Below are 15,215 nucleotides of genomic sequence, written 5' to 3'. Positions count from 1 at the left end.
AAATTCTTTATATTTTCTAAAAATATAATTATTAATCCTAATCTCTTTAGAACTTAAAATAACCTTCTAGATTAATCTAAAAAATTAAAGTAATTCCTAATGACTTTAGGAATGATAATTAAATGGACCCTCCACTTGATCATTGGGTCACCCATAAAACTCGTTTAATATCCAACTTAATATTTGGGCCATAACTTCCTCATTATTCATCGGAATTGGGCTTATAATATATCGTTGCAAAGCTCTTTTGAGCCCCATCCAACTACACTATTATTGGTCCCCATATCATGGACCAAATTAAATTGGATTGGACATTTTTCATAAATAAGGTACGAAAAGAAAGATTTTCGAAAACAGAATGAAGTATTTTTAGAGTAATCACGAGACTCTTTCACATTTTACCTCATTCGATAATCTATGACGTGAAAGGTACTCATCACTGGGTTTGGTTTTAGGGAGACACAATTTGGTGTCTACATTAATATTTATTTATCTAATAAACTTTGTGATATTCGCTTGCTTACTACTTGGGGATTTTTCATATTTAGATAAAATTCGTAATATAAAAAGATAATACTTCGTATTTTATTTCACACAGTTTCATATGTAGCTGGGTCACACTGTGTGGTCAGGATTTTTTGGTTAGAAGTTACTTGGTTGGTCAAGGGTTACTCAATCGATTAGGGGTTACTCGAAAGTCAAGGGTTACTCGGAAGTCAAGGGTTACTCGGTCAGTGTTTAGGTGTGTCTCAATCGACCACATAATATGACCAGCCACAAAAAAATCCGCTGATTTTATTTTTATAATTTATATAAAATTTTTGATCTAAAATAACTTGCAATTCTCTTTTTTTTTTTTTTTTGGTTAAAATATAACATTTTCCTATGTGATGCTCTAAAATTAATCTTATGTCGCGCTTTTTTTTTATTATAATCCTACATAGCACTTTAAAAAAAATAATAATAATCTGACGTGGCGTAATCTAATTATGGCGTTTTAAAAATATTAATACTATGTGGCACTGACAGTCGTATCACCTAATCAAAAGAATAACCTAAAACCATTAACTAATAATACATAGGGAAGTAGGCTCGAATCCACAGTGAAACAGTGTTCTTCTATTCCTAATTAATTATTATAATCTAAACTATCAAGTAACCAAATTTGTTGCTATTAAAAGGGAATTAAACTCAAAGATTAAGAAAAGGGATAAATCAATTAATAAATGGCCAAGGGTCACAGGTTCACCAATAATTAATATTCCGGGAAAAAACATAACAATCAATAATTAACATTGCACATATAACATGATTAACAGGCTCTCGCAATTTATTAATCAACATAGATCTATAACACGCTCTCGCAATTTACTAGATCTAAGTTCCTATTGAAAATAGCCTTTAATATCAAATTAACATTTGCTCGATTCATCAATTCAATATTGTTATACTTTTACAATCAAATCACATCTGCTCGATTCATAATCTAATTATAAAGAATTAAAACAATTCAATAAGAAATCATCATGCAATATCTATAATTAATAATAACAAATTATCCCTTCATATTAATTATGGTTCCCCCAAAACCCTAGAATTAAATTACTCACACATAATTAAATCTAAACTAATCAAAGCAAGTAAAGAAGACATAATTAAGATCAAGCAAGAAAATAAACAATAAAAAGAGAAGAAAGAATACTGAAAGAAGGAAAATTGGAATTGCACTAAAAAGGTAGAATCTTGAGTTTAAGAATAAAACCCCAACTAAAAAGCTCTCTAAAGTTTGAGTATGAGAGAAAGAATAATGAAAAAAGTAGTTAAGAAAGACTACAAAAGAGTATCAAAACTAAGCTCAACAAATTTGCCAAATCGAACTTCCTAAACGGCTGCAAACACACGCGCCCGATCGGGCTCGCCTTTTTTCAAGTACGCTTGTTTCTGGGCAGCCGCCTGATCGAGCCTATCGCCGCCCGATCGGGCCCGGCTTACTTTGGCCGAGGCTTGACCTTCACTTCTATTTCCTTGGGCTTCAAATGAGGAAGCCCAATCTCTCTTCTTGGTCCATTGCTCGGACCAATTTCACGAACCGATCCCTTAATCACCGATACGATCGGTCTTGAGCTACGATCAACGGTCATGATGTGTTTCAAGCTCCAATATCTCGTAGTGGCCGGAAACCCATAGAAAATACCGGCAAATCCGGGAAAATCCTACAAAACTAATGCCAACTCTACAAAACACTAGAAACCGCACATTAGTACCAAAAATAGCTTCGAAGAGCTCAAATATGCATGTAAATGATCGTGAGACGAGGGATAATATAACATATAAAACATGAATATCAAACTCCCCCAAGCTAAACCCTTGCTTGTCCCTAAGCAAGGGAATGAATCAAAACAAACATAGCTTCACCCCGAATCACATCAAAAATCCACAACATAACTCAAAGCCAATCTAACAAACATGCATAAAAATGAATCACTCAAATCCATCCGACTTCCTATCTTCCCTAGCAATTGTCAAGTAGAGCAAACCACAAGAGCATATAGAATTCAAGACTAGTGCTCACACACTCGACTCTAATTTATGTGGTGAGTAACGAATGTACTTGATCGCTCTCCAACCACCCCTTTATTATGAACAATGCCCTCCCAAACTCACAACACTCGTGTGTTTAAAGAAATAAGCACTCAACCTAGATAGTTGACTCGGAATACATCAAGTCATCCTTCGCATTGATAAACAACTACTTTCACATCTACACAATTCTATGCACAAAAGGTCGGAAGGTCTTTAAAGCTTGTAATGTAAGGCTAGGGTAAAGGGTAGGAAAATTTGGGAAAATGTGAGAGCAAAGCCGTGCTTAAAGGGAGCCAAATCCTAACAAAACCAAGGTAAAAAACAATGACCAAATCATCTCCAACACAACTTAACTCCACAAAAATTCACCAAACAATTAAATTGATATCTCATATAACCACCATCACTTACAAATTCACTCATAAAAAAAAAAAAAATGATGTTAAAGAATTAGAGTGAATAAACAAACTTTGAACTCATTCTTTTTTTCTTTCAAACTTGATACTTTTTTTTTTCTTTTCTTTTTGAGCAACCTTCACATAGAACACTTGAACATTGAAATATTTTTTTTCTTTTACTCTTTTTTTTTCTTTATATCTCACATTGGAATTTCAACTTTGAAACACAAATTGTCATCATTTTTTTCCAATCACAATATCAAAAGAACAAATCTCTCTTCTTCTTTTTTCACATTGTGCAAATAATGTGCACACTACAACTCTCTCACCTCACTAACTAAAAACTCCCCCAAGCCAAGCTTGGGACTAGTAACCAATGGGGCTTAATTAGGCTTCTAATGTGGCTAAATAAACAATAAAAGGGCACAAGCAACAACATGGGTAGCAAGAAGCGAACAAATGTGTGTAATATCGTCTGAAGGCTACCTAAAAGAATGAACACCTTCGTCCTTCACATTGTGCATAATAGTGAATCACATAAACATTACTCATAGTCACAAATCAATACTCAAATTCATTGATATACCAAGAACTAACACACATTCCTAACCAAATCAACTAGTCAAGCACTATATTCACAAGTAGTTAGACAAGATTGACGCATGTTAAGGTTCCAAGGTAATCAAACATCAAATCATGACCAACTAATCCACAATGTTCATTATCAACAACCAAGAGTCAAAATAATTTTTTTCAAGGGGCACAGGGAAGCATGATTCATTTTCTTCATTGGAACGTATTTTTGGATTTTTTTTTATTTTTCAATTTTTTTGTATTTTTTTTTTCAAAGCAATAAAACTATACTAGAAAGCAATAAACTAACCTAGAAAGCAATAAAAGGAGAAAAGAGAGAGAGTGATACCATATATACAAGATAATCTCCCCCAAGCCAAATCAAGCAATGTCCTCATTGACTTGGGAGTGTATCTAGGAGTAGCTACTCCTCATCATCATCCTCATCCTCATCCATCCTAGCATAGCCACCACCATGGATAGAGCTGGTACCTCCATGGCTCGAACCGACACCTCCATAACCCGAACCACCTGCAAAGTAGTTAGGATCCACATTCCCCCCAATCCCACCAAAAGGAACATCGGTCCCATAACCATGGATCGAAGAATAGTCCACATAACTACCAAAGGCACTGGGGGTCCAATATCCTCCTTGTGGATATTAAAACCAGTCGCGAACAAGAGCCTCGGGGGGGATAGCCCCTCGGCGTGCATAGTCATCATACATGGGGTATAAACCCCTCCTTAGGTTTCACTCCACGTACCCAACCCGTCTATCTAGATAACCTACTCTAGAGTCAAGGTTTTGAACCAAGCCCTCTACCCTTCCTTGCCCCCTCTCGATCTTATTAAGTTGGCTCCTAAAAGCCAAGAAGTCATAAGGTGCATTGGGATCGATGTTGTAGTCATTGGAAGAGGTAGGGATATCATGTAAGTAGGCTTGGGGTGTTGGAGGAGGTTGGAATTGGGGTTGTAGTTGAGGTGGTGAGTGGTGAACCTCTCTAGCCTCTCCTTGGTTACCTAGTTCAAATGTGTAGGTGGACTTACCTTTATCGAACTTGGTCAAGTTTGGGTTAGGCTATGTGAAGGCTTGAACCCTCCTACCCGACTCCCTATGAATTATCCACCACATCTCATTGGGTTGAGTCACACTATGGGTAGGTTGGACCCAATTGATGCTTTATAAGTAAGGTAGGTCCATGAGGGTAGGGCCATCTACTCTCCTATGGTTGTTGGGTGAAAAACCCATCAATTTAACCGCAATGTGGGTGACTAACCCACCAAAGTAGATATGGGTCCTAGCTCTATCGGCCTCGGCCGCCTTAGCACTTTGTTGGAAGTGTTGGGCCATCCTAAGTGGGATGTTTAACTTCTCACTCCTAGGTATCATGTAGGTGGCCATTAATTCTAGCTCATCCCTCCTCACATTTGCCGGTTCATGCCTCCCGAAAATGGTGAGGCCAACAAACCTTTGCCAAAATTTTGGCACGGGATGTTGAATCCAAGTTCCCTTGGCAGGTTGGAGGTTCTCTAACACATTCCCCATTAAAGCTATGTTAACTTCGGCACAATAATCCCTAGATGGTTCCATAGGCCTATCGGATTTCAATTCAAAAATCTTGCTAAAATCTTTCAAAGACATTCTCACATCGTTATTAAGCAATCGAAATTGTACATGAAAAATAATTGCACTAGACTTAATCAAGTTAAAAGTAGATATGAATTCCACAGTTAAACAGTCTTAAGTATCGTAATGCAAGTTAAACAAACCACTCATGCCAATTCCCTTAAACAACTTTTCAACTTGTTTATCAATTCCTAACCTAGTCAACGTAGGGTGAAGAATAAAATGGGTAGGAATTACCTGCCTGGAGATGAGGTTGAGCATCCTTGCCTTTTTCTCCTCACTTGTGACCACTTCCTCGCTCCATCCCGGAATTTGAAGCTCCGGGTCGACCGTTGGTGTCAATTGTTTTCTAGATTGCTCAGCCCTTTGAGTCCTTGATCTTTTTGAAGCTATTGGAGATGATTTCTTTAGAAATTTGAAGCTTTCTCTCTCTAGGGTTTTCTAAGAATATGAGAAAAACAAGTGAGAATTGGGTGGAGAATGTAGGGGCAAGTGAGAGGACGAAAAATATGTGAAAATTTTTGAGTTTTGATGGGAGAATTTGAGAAGATCTTGATGAGAAAGTGAGTTTGAAGGTTTGAAAATGGAGTTTAGAGAAAGAAATTGTGAGTGAAGAAGATGAAATAAAGAAGAAAGTGAAAAGAAAAAGAGAATAAGGGGGTTAGGACTCCGGATAGATAGGCGCGCCCGATCAAGCGCTAGTTCGCCTGATTGGGCGAATTAGCATATTTGGGATACTTCACTTGCGCGCCCGATTGGGCGAGACCCACCCGATCGGGAGCGATTAGAAATGAATTTTTGCTCAATATTCTTGCCCGATTGGGCGAGCTTTGCCCGGGAAATATTTTTCTATCACTCGATTTCTCTAATTCTGTGCCAGATCGGGTAAATTTCCCTTCAAAATCAACCTCCACTTGCGCGCCCGGTCGGGCAAAATTAAGGCCTCTCAAAAGCTTTCTTGCGCCCGATCGAGGCTCCTTGCCCGATCGGGCGAATTTTCGAAATGATTTTAACTTTACTCTCGCGCCCGATCAGGCCTCAGCCTAGTTTTAGGGGTGCGATTTTTTTCAACTTTTTCTATCTAAGTCCCCTTTCGTGATACCTTGAAACCTGTACAAAAACACTTTGAAAGGGTAAAATTACACTTTCCTCACCTCTCTAAAAATAATAAAATAAAATAAAAAGAAAGAAAAAGCTAGTCTAGAAAGCAAGAAATACGGGTTGCCTCCCGCAAAGCGCTGGTTTAAAAGGTCCCGCACGACCATTATACTTAGCTCTAAGATGAGAGTGTAGTTAGGTGGGTTTCCTCCACCACTCCAACAGTAGCTCCATCATGATACACCTTCAATCGTTGATCATTTACTCTGAACGCTTCACCCTTTTCATTCACTAGCTCAACTGAACCAAACTTGTTCACCTTAGTGACAGTGAAGGGACCCTACCACCTAGACTTTAGTTTTCCTGGGAAAAGCTTCAATCTAAAATTAAAGAGTAGAACCTTGTCACCCGGTGCAAACTCTCTTGGTAGGATCTTCTTGTCATGCCACTTCTTGGTCTTTTCCTTGTAGATTCGTGAACTATCATACGCCGACAATCTAAACTCATCCAACTCATTGAGTTGGAGAAGTCTTTTCTCTCCCGCGACCTTAGAATCCATGTTAAGCTCCTTGATTGCCCAAAAAGCTTTATTCTCCAACTCCACGGGGAGATGACATGCCTTACCGTACACTAGTATATAAGGTGAGGTACCAATTGGTGTCTTGATGCGGTTCGACACGCCCAAAGTGTGTCATCTAGCTTCATTCTCCAATCCTTCCTTGACTTAGCTACTACCTTTTCTAGAATCGACTTGATTTCCCTATTAGAGACCTTAACTTGACCAAATGGTTTGAAGGTGATAACTAAGTCCGGTTCTATGATATACCCCATACTTCAATAGGAGGTTGTCTTATTATCTTTCATGGAAGTGAGTACCTCCATCACTAATGATAGCTCGTGGGACACCAAACCTTGGAAATATGGTCTTCTTAAAGAGCTTCATGACCACCTTGGAATCATTTGTTGGTGAAGCAATGGCTTCGACCCACTTGGACACATAATCTACGGCCGTGAGTATGTAACAATTCTCATTGGAAGATGGAAACGGTCCCATATAGTCAATACCCCAAACATCAAATATCTCAACTTCAAGGATCCCAGTTTGGGGAATCTCGTGCCTCCTCAAAATATTTCCGGTCCTCTGGCAAGAATCACTAGACATGATAAATAATCGCGCATCCTTGAACATAGTAGGCCAAAAGAAGCCTGACTCGTTAAGCTTGGCCACGGTTCTAGAAGAGCCATGATGCCCACCATATGAAGAGTTATGGCAACGTTGTAAGATGCCGTTCACTTCCCATTCGGGGACACACCTGCGAAATAGTCCATCTACACACTCACAAAACAAAAAAGGATCATCCCAAAAATAATATTTAACATCATGGAGAAACCTTTTCTTTTGTTGATAGGACATATCTGGAGGTAGTATACCGCCTACCAAATAATTGGCATAATCGGCATACCAAGGTCCTTGTGATACAACTACAAGTAGATTATCGTCAGGAAGAGAATCATCAATAGGTGTAGAATCCTTACCCCCATCATACCTGATTCTAGACAAGTGATCTGCAACTAAAATCTCCGCTCCCTTCTTGTCTCTGATTTCAATATCAAAGTCTTGGAGTGTGAGTACCTAACGAAGAAGTCTAGGTTTGGTCTCTGACTTGGCAATGAGATATATTAATGCTGCATGATCAGTAAAAACAATAATTTTAGAACCAACCAAGTATGATCTAAATTTCTCCAAGGCAAAAATTACAGCAAGAAAGTCCTTCTCTGTAGTAGCATAGTTGACTTGAGTCTCATCTAAAGTTTTACTAGCATAGTAAATAGCATGCAAAACTTTATTCTTTCTTTGGCCAAGCACGGCGCCCAAAGCATAGTCACTGGCATCACACATGATTTCGAATGGAAGATTTCAATCAAGAGCACATATGATAGGAGCCGAAATCAAGGCTTTCTTAATCCTGTTAAAAGACTCAAGACATTCATCAGTAAAATCAAAAGGAGCATCTTTAAGTCGAAGTTGGGTTAGTGGTTTTGCAATTTTAGAAAAGTCCTTGATAAAACGGCGGTAAAACCCCGCGTGACCAAGGAAACTCCTTACCCCTTTAACATTAACCGGTGGGGGTAATTGCTCAATCACTTCTACCTTTGCTTTGTCTACCTGTATACCTTGGTTAGAAACAATATGAGCTAATACTACATCCAAAAATACATATTTTAAATGGGAAGGAAGAGGCTTAAGTTCAGGTTTCTTTACCTCCACAGAGTATGATTCCTGAATTTAATTTTCTACCTTACCATTCTCATCAAGGCTAAGTTGCTCATTTGATAGAGCATGCTCAATTTCATCCACTTCCTTGCTCCAAATATCAGTGTCACCTGCGTCAAGTTCACAACATAGTACTTCCTCTAAAGGATCTCGTGAGAGAACTTGAGGTAAGCTGTCATGGCATATAAAATCAATGACATCAATACTATAACACTTCTCCTCTAACATAGGACCTTTCATAACTCTCTCTAAATTAAATGTCATATTATCATCACCAACAGAGAGAGTTAATTTTCCATTTTTCACATCAATTACGGCCCCTGCAGTATGAAGGAAGGGTCTTCAAATTCCTAAAATAATAGGAATTTGCGTATCCTCAGCCATGTCTAAAACAACAAAATCAACAGGGATAAAAAATTTACCAACCCTAACAGGGACATCCTCTAAAATACCTAGGGGGTATTTAACAGAACAATCTGCCATTTGTAGAGTAATATTAGTAACCTTTAAATCACCCATATTAAGCTTTGAACACACAAACGATGGCATTACACTGACACTGGCACCTAAATCACATAAAGATTTATCAATAAAAACATTTCCTATATGACAAGGTATATAAAATCACCTTAAGCCCTGTAGGGTTAGTACTATTAGCATTTGGTACAAGGGAATCAGGATTAGCAACAAGTTCATCCTCCTTGGGGATAAGAGGCCCATCATAATGTAAACCACTCTTTAGAGTAATTGCATTAGCATGATCTGTAGGATGCATTGGTTGCGATGGTAGAGTTCCTTGCTGGCGATTTTGTAGAGTAGAAGAAAGTTGCGCAATTTGATTATCAACAATTTTATTATGGGCTATAACTTAATCAGTTTGTGCATCTCTACTCTCCATATGCTTTTGCATGCTTGCTAACATCCCTCTAATTTCTGTCAAGGTAGGGTCAGTAGATGGAGGAGTTTGTGATTGGTTTTTCTGGCTAGAATTCGGGTGGTAGTATTTTTGCTGTGGTGGTGGTTGCTGTTGTGGTTACTGTGGAGGTGGGGGGTTTTGTACATTGGTGCTCCGGTATGAAAGATATGGATGGTTTCGGAGGCCAGGATTATAGGTGTTGGAGTAAGGGTTATTTTGCCTATAGGTTTGAAAGGCATTAACTTGCTCAATAGAACTCTTACACTCTTGCTCCCAATGTCCTACAATTCCACAATTTTCACAAAAAACATCATTAGTATTATTGACAGCAGAAACATTAGCTTCAGTATTAGGAGCAGCATTAAGATTATCTAGTACCTGACAAATAGATGATAACTAAGCCTGCAAAAAGGATACGCAATCAACACTATGTTTTCCTTTATTAGCAAACCCTCTAGGATTCCCGTATTGGGAATTATGAATTGCCATATCTTTAATAACTTGACCTGCATTTTCCACATTTAAATTCATAAACCTGCCACTGGCTGCAGAAACTAAAATTGATCTAGATGAATTCCAAGCCCATTGTAAAAAGCTTGAATTAATTGTCACTGTGCTAAGTTATGGTGAGGACACTCTCTCTGCAGATCCTTGAATCTTTCCCAAGCCTCATATAAAGTTTCATCTAGCTCTTGGGCAAAGTTTTAAATTGCTCTTCTCAACAAAGCTGTTCTTTTTGCAGGGTAATATTTGTTATAAAAATTCAAAGCAAGTGTCTCCTAGCCAGTTATACCAAGTGCAGTTCTATTCAAACCATTAAAACACAATTTAGCTTTTCCACATAAAGAAAAGGGAAAGAGAATATCCCTGATTTGGTCCTGGGTAACCCCAGCTTGCCTGATGGTATTGCAATATTAGCAGAAATCTGCAATGTGAAGATTAGGATATTCACCCTTGGCTCCACTGAATTGCTTCCTCTCTATCATCGTGATCAATTGAGGCTTGATCTCAAATTGCACTCCATCAAGGGCCGGAGTAGAAGTAAGGTGTGGAAAATCTGTCAGCGACGACTACGAATAATCGCTGAACTTGCGAGGTGGAGGAGGTGGTGGTGCTGTCATTTCTTATTCAATTTCTGAAAAAGCTTCCGAATCGCTACAATCAGATGGGGAAACTGAAGGTGGATTACCTCCAGAAGTGTCTCGTATATGCCTGTAAAAGTTCTTCTATCTATGAAAAGATCGTTCGATTTCAGGGTCGAATGGAATGTAACCTGAACTAGAACCCTTGGGCATAAACACAGAACTAAACAAACAAATATGAGAAATTTGTCTCAAAGAACTTGCGTTCTATGAGACAGGAGAAAATAATTTAGACTACAAAAACAATTAGAAATAAAAATAAAACTGTCTCCCCGGCAATGGCGCCAAATTTTAATAGGCTAGAGTCGTATCACCTAATCAAAAGAATATCCTAAAACCATTAACTAATAATACATAGGGAAGTAGGCTTGAATCCACAGTGAAACAGTGTTCTTCTATTCCTAATTAATTATTATAATCTAACCTATCAAGTAACCAAATTTGTTGCTATTAAAAGGGAATTAAACTACGAAGATTAAGAAAAGGGATAAATCAATTAATAAAAGGCCTAGGGTCACAGGTTCACCAATAATTAATATTTCGGGATAAAACATAACAATCAATAATTAACATTGCACATATGACATGATTAACAGGCTCTCGCAATTTATTAATCAACATAGATCTAACAGGCTCTCGCAATTTACTAGACCTAAGTTCCTATTGAAAATAGCCTTTAATATCAAATTAACATCTGCTCGATTCATCAATTCAATATTACTTTTACAATCAAATCACATCTGCTCGATTCATAATCTAATTATGAAGAATTAAAACAATTCAATAAGAAATCATCATGCAATATCAATAATTAATAATAACAAATTATCCCTTCATATTAATTATGGTTCCCCCAAAACCCTAGAATTAAATTACTCACACATAATTAAATCTAAACTAATCAAAGCAATTAAAGAAGACATAATTAAGATCAAAGCAAGAAAATAAACAATAAAGAGAGAAGAAAGAATACCGAAAGAAGGAAAATTGGAATTACACTAAAAAGGTAGAATCTTGAGTTTAAGAATAAAACCCCAACTAAAAAGCTCTCTAAAGTTTGAGTATGAGAGAAAGAATAATGAAAAAAGTAGTTAAGAAAGACTACAAAAGAGTATCAAAACTAAGCTCAACAAATTAGCCAAATCGAACTTCCTAAACGGCTGCAAACACACGTGCCTGATCGGGCCCGCCTTTTTTCAGGTACGCTTGTTTCTGGGCAGCCGCCCGATCGAGCCTATAGCCGCCCGATCAGGCCCGGCTTACTTTAGCCGAGGCTTGTCCTTCATTTCTATTTCCTTGGGCTTCAAATGAGCAGGGTCAATCTCTCTTCTTGGTCCATTGCTCGGACCAATTTCACGAACCGAGCCCTTAATCAACGATACGATCGGTCTTGGGCTACGATCAATGGTCATGATGTGTTTCAAGCTCCAATATCTCGTAGTGGCCGAAAACCCATAGAAAATACCGGCAAATCCGGGAAAATCCTACAAAACAAATGCCAACTCTACAAAACACTAGAAACCGCACATTTGTACCAAAAATAGTTCCGAAGAGCTCAAATATGTATGTAAATGAACGTGAGACAAGGGATAAAATAATATATAAAACATGAATATCAGGCGCTCACATAATTTTTTAAATAATAAAATCCTAGGTCGCGCTCTAAAAATTCGGGAAATATATATATTTCCTCCGTTTTTTTATTATTGCACCATAGGGGTTGGGTACAAATATTTTGTTAGTGGAAAAAAGTAAGAGAGAGAAAGGTAAAAATATAAAATTGCCCATGTGACATATTGATAAACTAAAAAGTAAGTGTGAAAAAGCAAGGGTATGTTGGGTATTTGCAGTGTGAACTCAAATAATTTTTTTCCTAAAGAAGAAATGGTGCAATATTTGTGAAACTTCCTACAAAGGCAAGTGGTGCAATAATAAAGGAACGGAGGAAGTATATATATAGATATATATATATAATGAGAAGGATGAGAAGTGATCTGAACCATCCAAATAAACTGATCTAAAGGTTCTTATTTTAAGCTTCATTAATGGTAAAATTGTAAATAATATTATAAAATAAGGGGAAAGGGAGAATAAGAGAGAGAGATGTAGAGAGGTAATAGTGTTATGTCTATCTTCATCCATTTCATGAACATCTATATATATACAAGATGTGAACAATGTAGCTTATATGGACAATGAAGAGTCCATTCATGAGAGGATTAATGTGGACTAATGACAAAGGAGGGTTACAAGGATGCTATTACTACCATACTTAAGGTAGTCATAAAAGAGATATTTACAAGCTATAATGACCATCCATAATAACATATTTTATAACACTCCCCCTTGGATGGTCATTATTTAAAAATAGAATAATGCGCTTATATGCTGCCTCATTAAAAACCTTTCCAGGAAAAACCCTGTGGGAAAAAACCATGGATAAGGGAAAAAGAGTGCAGCGCGCAATTACTCCCCCTCATTATTATATCACTGAAGATCTTTGAGACGACGCAATCCAATACGATAAACTAACTTTTTAAATGTTGCGGTCGGAAGAGCCTTAGTGAATAAGTCTGCTAGATTCTCACTTGAACGAATCTGCAATACTTTTATGTCTCCATTCTTCTGAAGATCATGAGTGAAGAAAAATTTGGGTAAGATGTGCTTTGTTCTGTCGCCTTTGATGTATCCTTCCTTAAGTTGATCAATACAAGCTGCATTATCCTCATATAAAGTTGTCGGTGCCTCCTTCCCAGATGATAAACCACAAACTTCTTTTATGTGTTGAATTACCGACCTTAACCATACACATTCACGACTAGCCTCGTGAATTGCTAAAATCTCAGAATGATTGGAAGAAGTAGCTGCAATGTTTTGTTTCATGGAACGCCAAGAAATGGCAGTACCACCATATGTGAACACATATCCAGTTTGTGATCGACCATTATAAGGATCAGATAAATAACCTGCATCTGCAAAACCAAACAAATTTTCTTTGGACAACTTTGGGAAAAATAAACCCATATCCTTCGTACCTTGAAGATAACGAAGTAAATGTTTTATTCCATTCCAATGCCTCTGGGTTGGACATGAACTAAACCTTGCTAATAAATTAACTGAAAATGATATGTCGGGTTGTGTATGACTTGCAAGGTACATTAGCGCTCCAATTGCACTAAGATATGGTACTTCAGGACCAAGAATCTCTTCATCATTTTCCCGAGGTCGGAATGGATCTTTATCTACTTCAAGTGATCTTACAACCATAGGGCTACTCAATGGATGTGTTGTATCCATAGAGAATCTTTTAAGAACCTTTTCTATGTATGTTGATTGATGCACAAGGATTCCATTCTCTAGGTGCTCTATTTGTAACCCCAAGCAGAATTTTGTCTTTCTAAGATCTTTCATTTCGAACTCTTTCTTTAAATAATTGACAGTCACTGAAATCTCTTCAGGAGTTCCAATGATATTCAAATCATCAACATACACTGCAATTATAACAAATCCCGATCCAAATTTCTTTATAAAAATACATGGGTTGATAGGATCATTCTTATAACCTTCTTTTAACAAATACTCACTTAGACGGTTATACCACATACGCCCAGATTGTTTCAATCCATAAAGAGATTTGTTCAATTTAATACAGAAATGTTCTCGAGAACTAAATTTTGCTGCTTCTGGCAGTTTGAATCCTTCTGGGATCTTCATGTAAATGTCATTATCCAGTGGGCCATATAAATAAGCTGTGACTACATCCATCAAACGTAAGTCAAGTCCTTCTCTTATTGCCAGACTAATCAAAAATCTAAAAGTAGTTGCATCCACCACAGGAAAATATGTCTCCTCATAATCAATACCAGGTCTTTGTGAGAATCCTTGTGCAACTAAGCGTGCCTTATATCTTACAACTTCACCCTTTTCATTTCTCTTTCGCACAAAGACCCATTTATATCCCACTGGTTTTACACCTTCAGGTGTACGGACTACAGGTCCGAATACTTCTCTTTTTTCAAGAGATTTTAATTCTGCTTCAATTGCTTCTTTCCATTTTGGCCAATCATTTCTTTGTCTACATTATTCAATGGATTTTGGTTCATGATCCTCATTATTATCCATGACATCTAATGCTACATTGCATGCAAAAACATCATCTACGTCGATTTGATTTCGGTTCCATGTAATTCCAGACATGATATAGTTTGCTGAAATTTCTTCATTATCAGGTACCTGAATTTCTTCCTGTATCATGTCTAAATTCTCTTCTGGAGATCCTTCGGAAATTGTTTCTTCAATTTGACCATCATCAATCAATGCTCCTTTTCTTTTCCGATGATTCTTATCTTTGGAACCTATTGGTCTTCCACGTTTCTGACGTGGTTTAGACTCATTAGCAAATTTATTTTGTCCTTCCGGGACATCTATTTTAAATGGAGCATTTACAGCTGGAATATGTGACTTGGTCACTCTTTTTGGGTCAGCAAACGAGTCTGGCAATTGATTTGCTAAACTTTGTAAATGAATTATCTTTTGCACTTCCAGTTCACATTGTTTAGTTCGAGGATTAAGATGGGATAATGATAATTCATTCCATTTAATT

At 37.4% G+C, this 15,215-nt stretch overlaps 1 non-coding gene across 1 annotated transcript; it reads left to right on the top strand.

Moving 5' to 3' along the window:
* The first annotated feature begins 10,088 nt into the window (after positions 1 to 10,088).
* LOC145583578 (small nucleolar RNA R71) lies at positions 10,089 to 10,195 on the top strand. The gene has a single exon (XR_014100212.1). It is a non-coding gene; the product is annotated as a small nucleolar RNA R71 (small nucleolar RNA).
* Positions 10,196 to 15,215: the final 5,020 nt, after the last annotated feature.

The sequence above is a fragment of the Chenopodium album genome, chromosome 15 (genome assembly GCF_948465745.1).
Source record: "Chenopodium album chromosome 15, dcCheAlbu1.1, whole genome shotgun sequence".
NCBI lineage: Eukaryota > Viridiplantae > Streptophyta > Magnoliopsida > Caryophyllales > Amaranthaceae > Chenopodium > Chenopodium album.
Note: the sequence above shows the minus strand (reverse complement) of the source record. Positions and strands in the feature narration are given on the sequence as shown.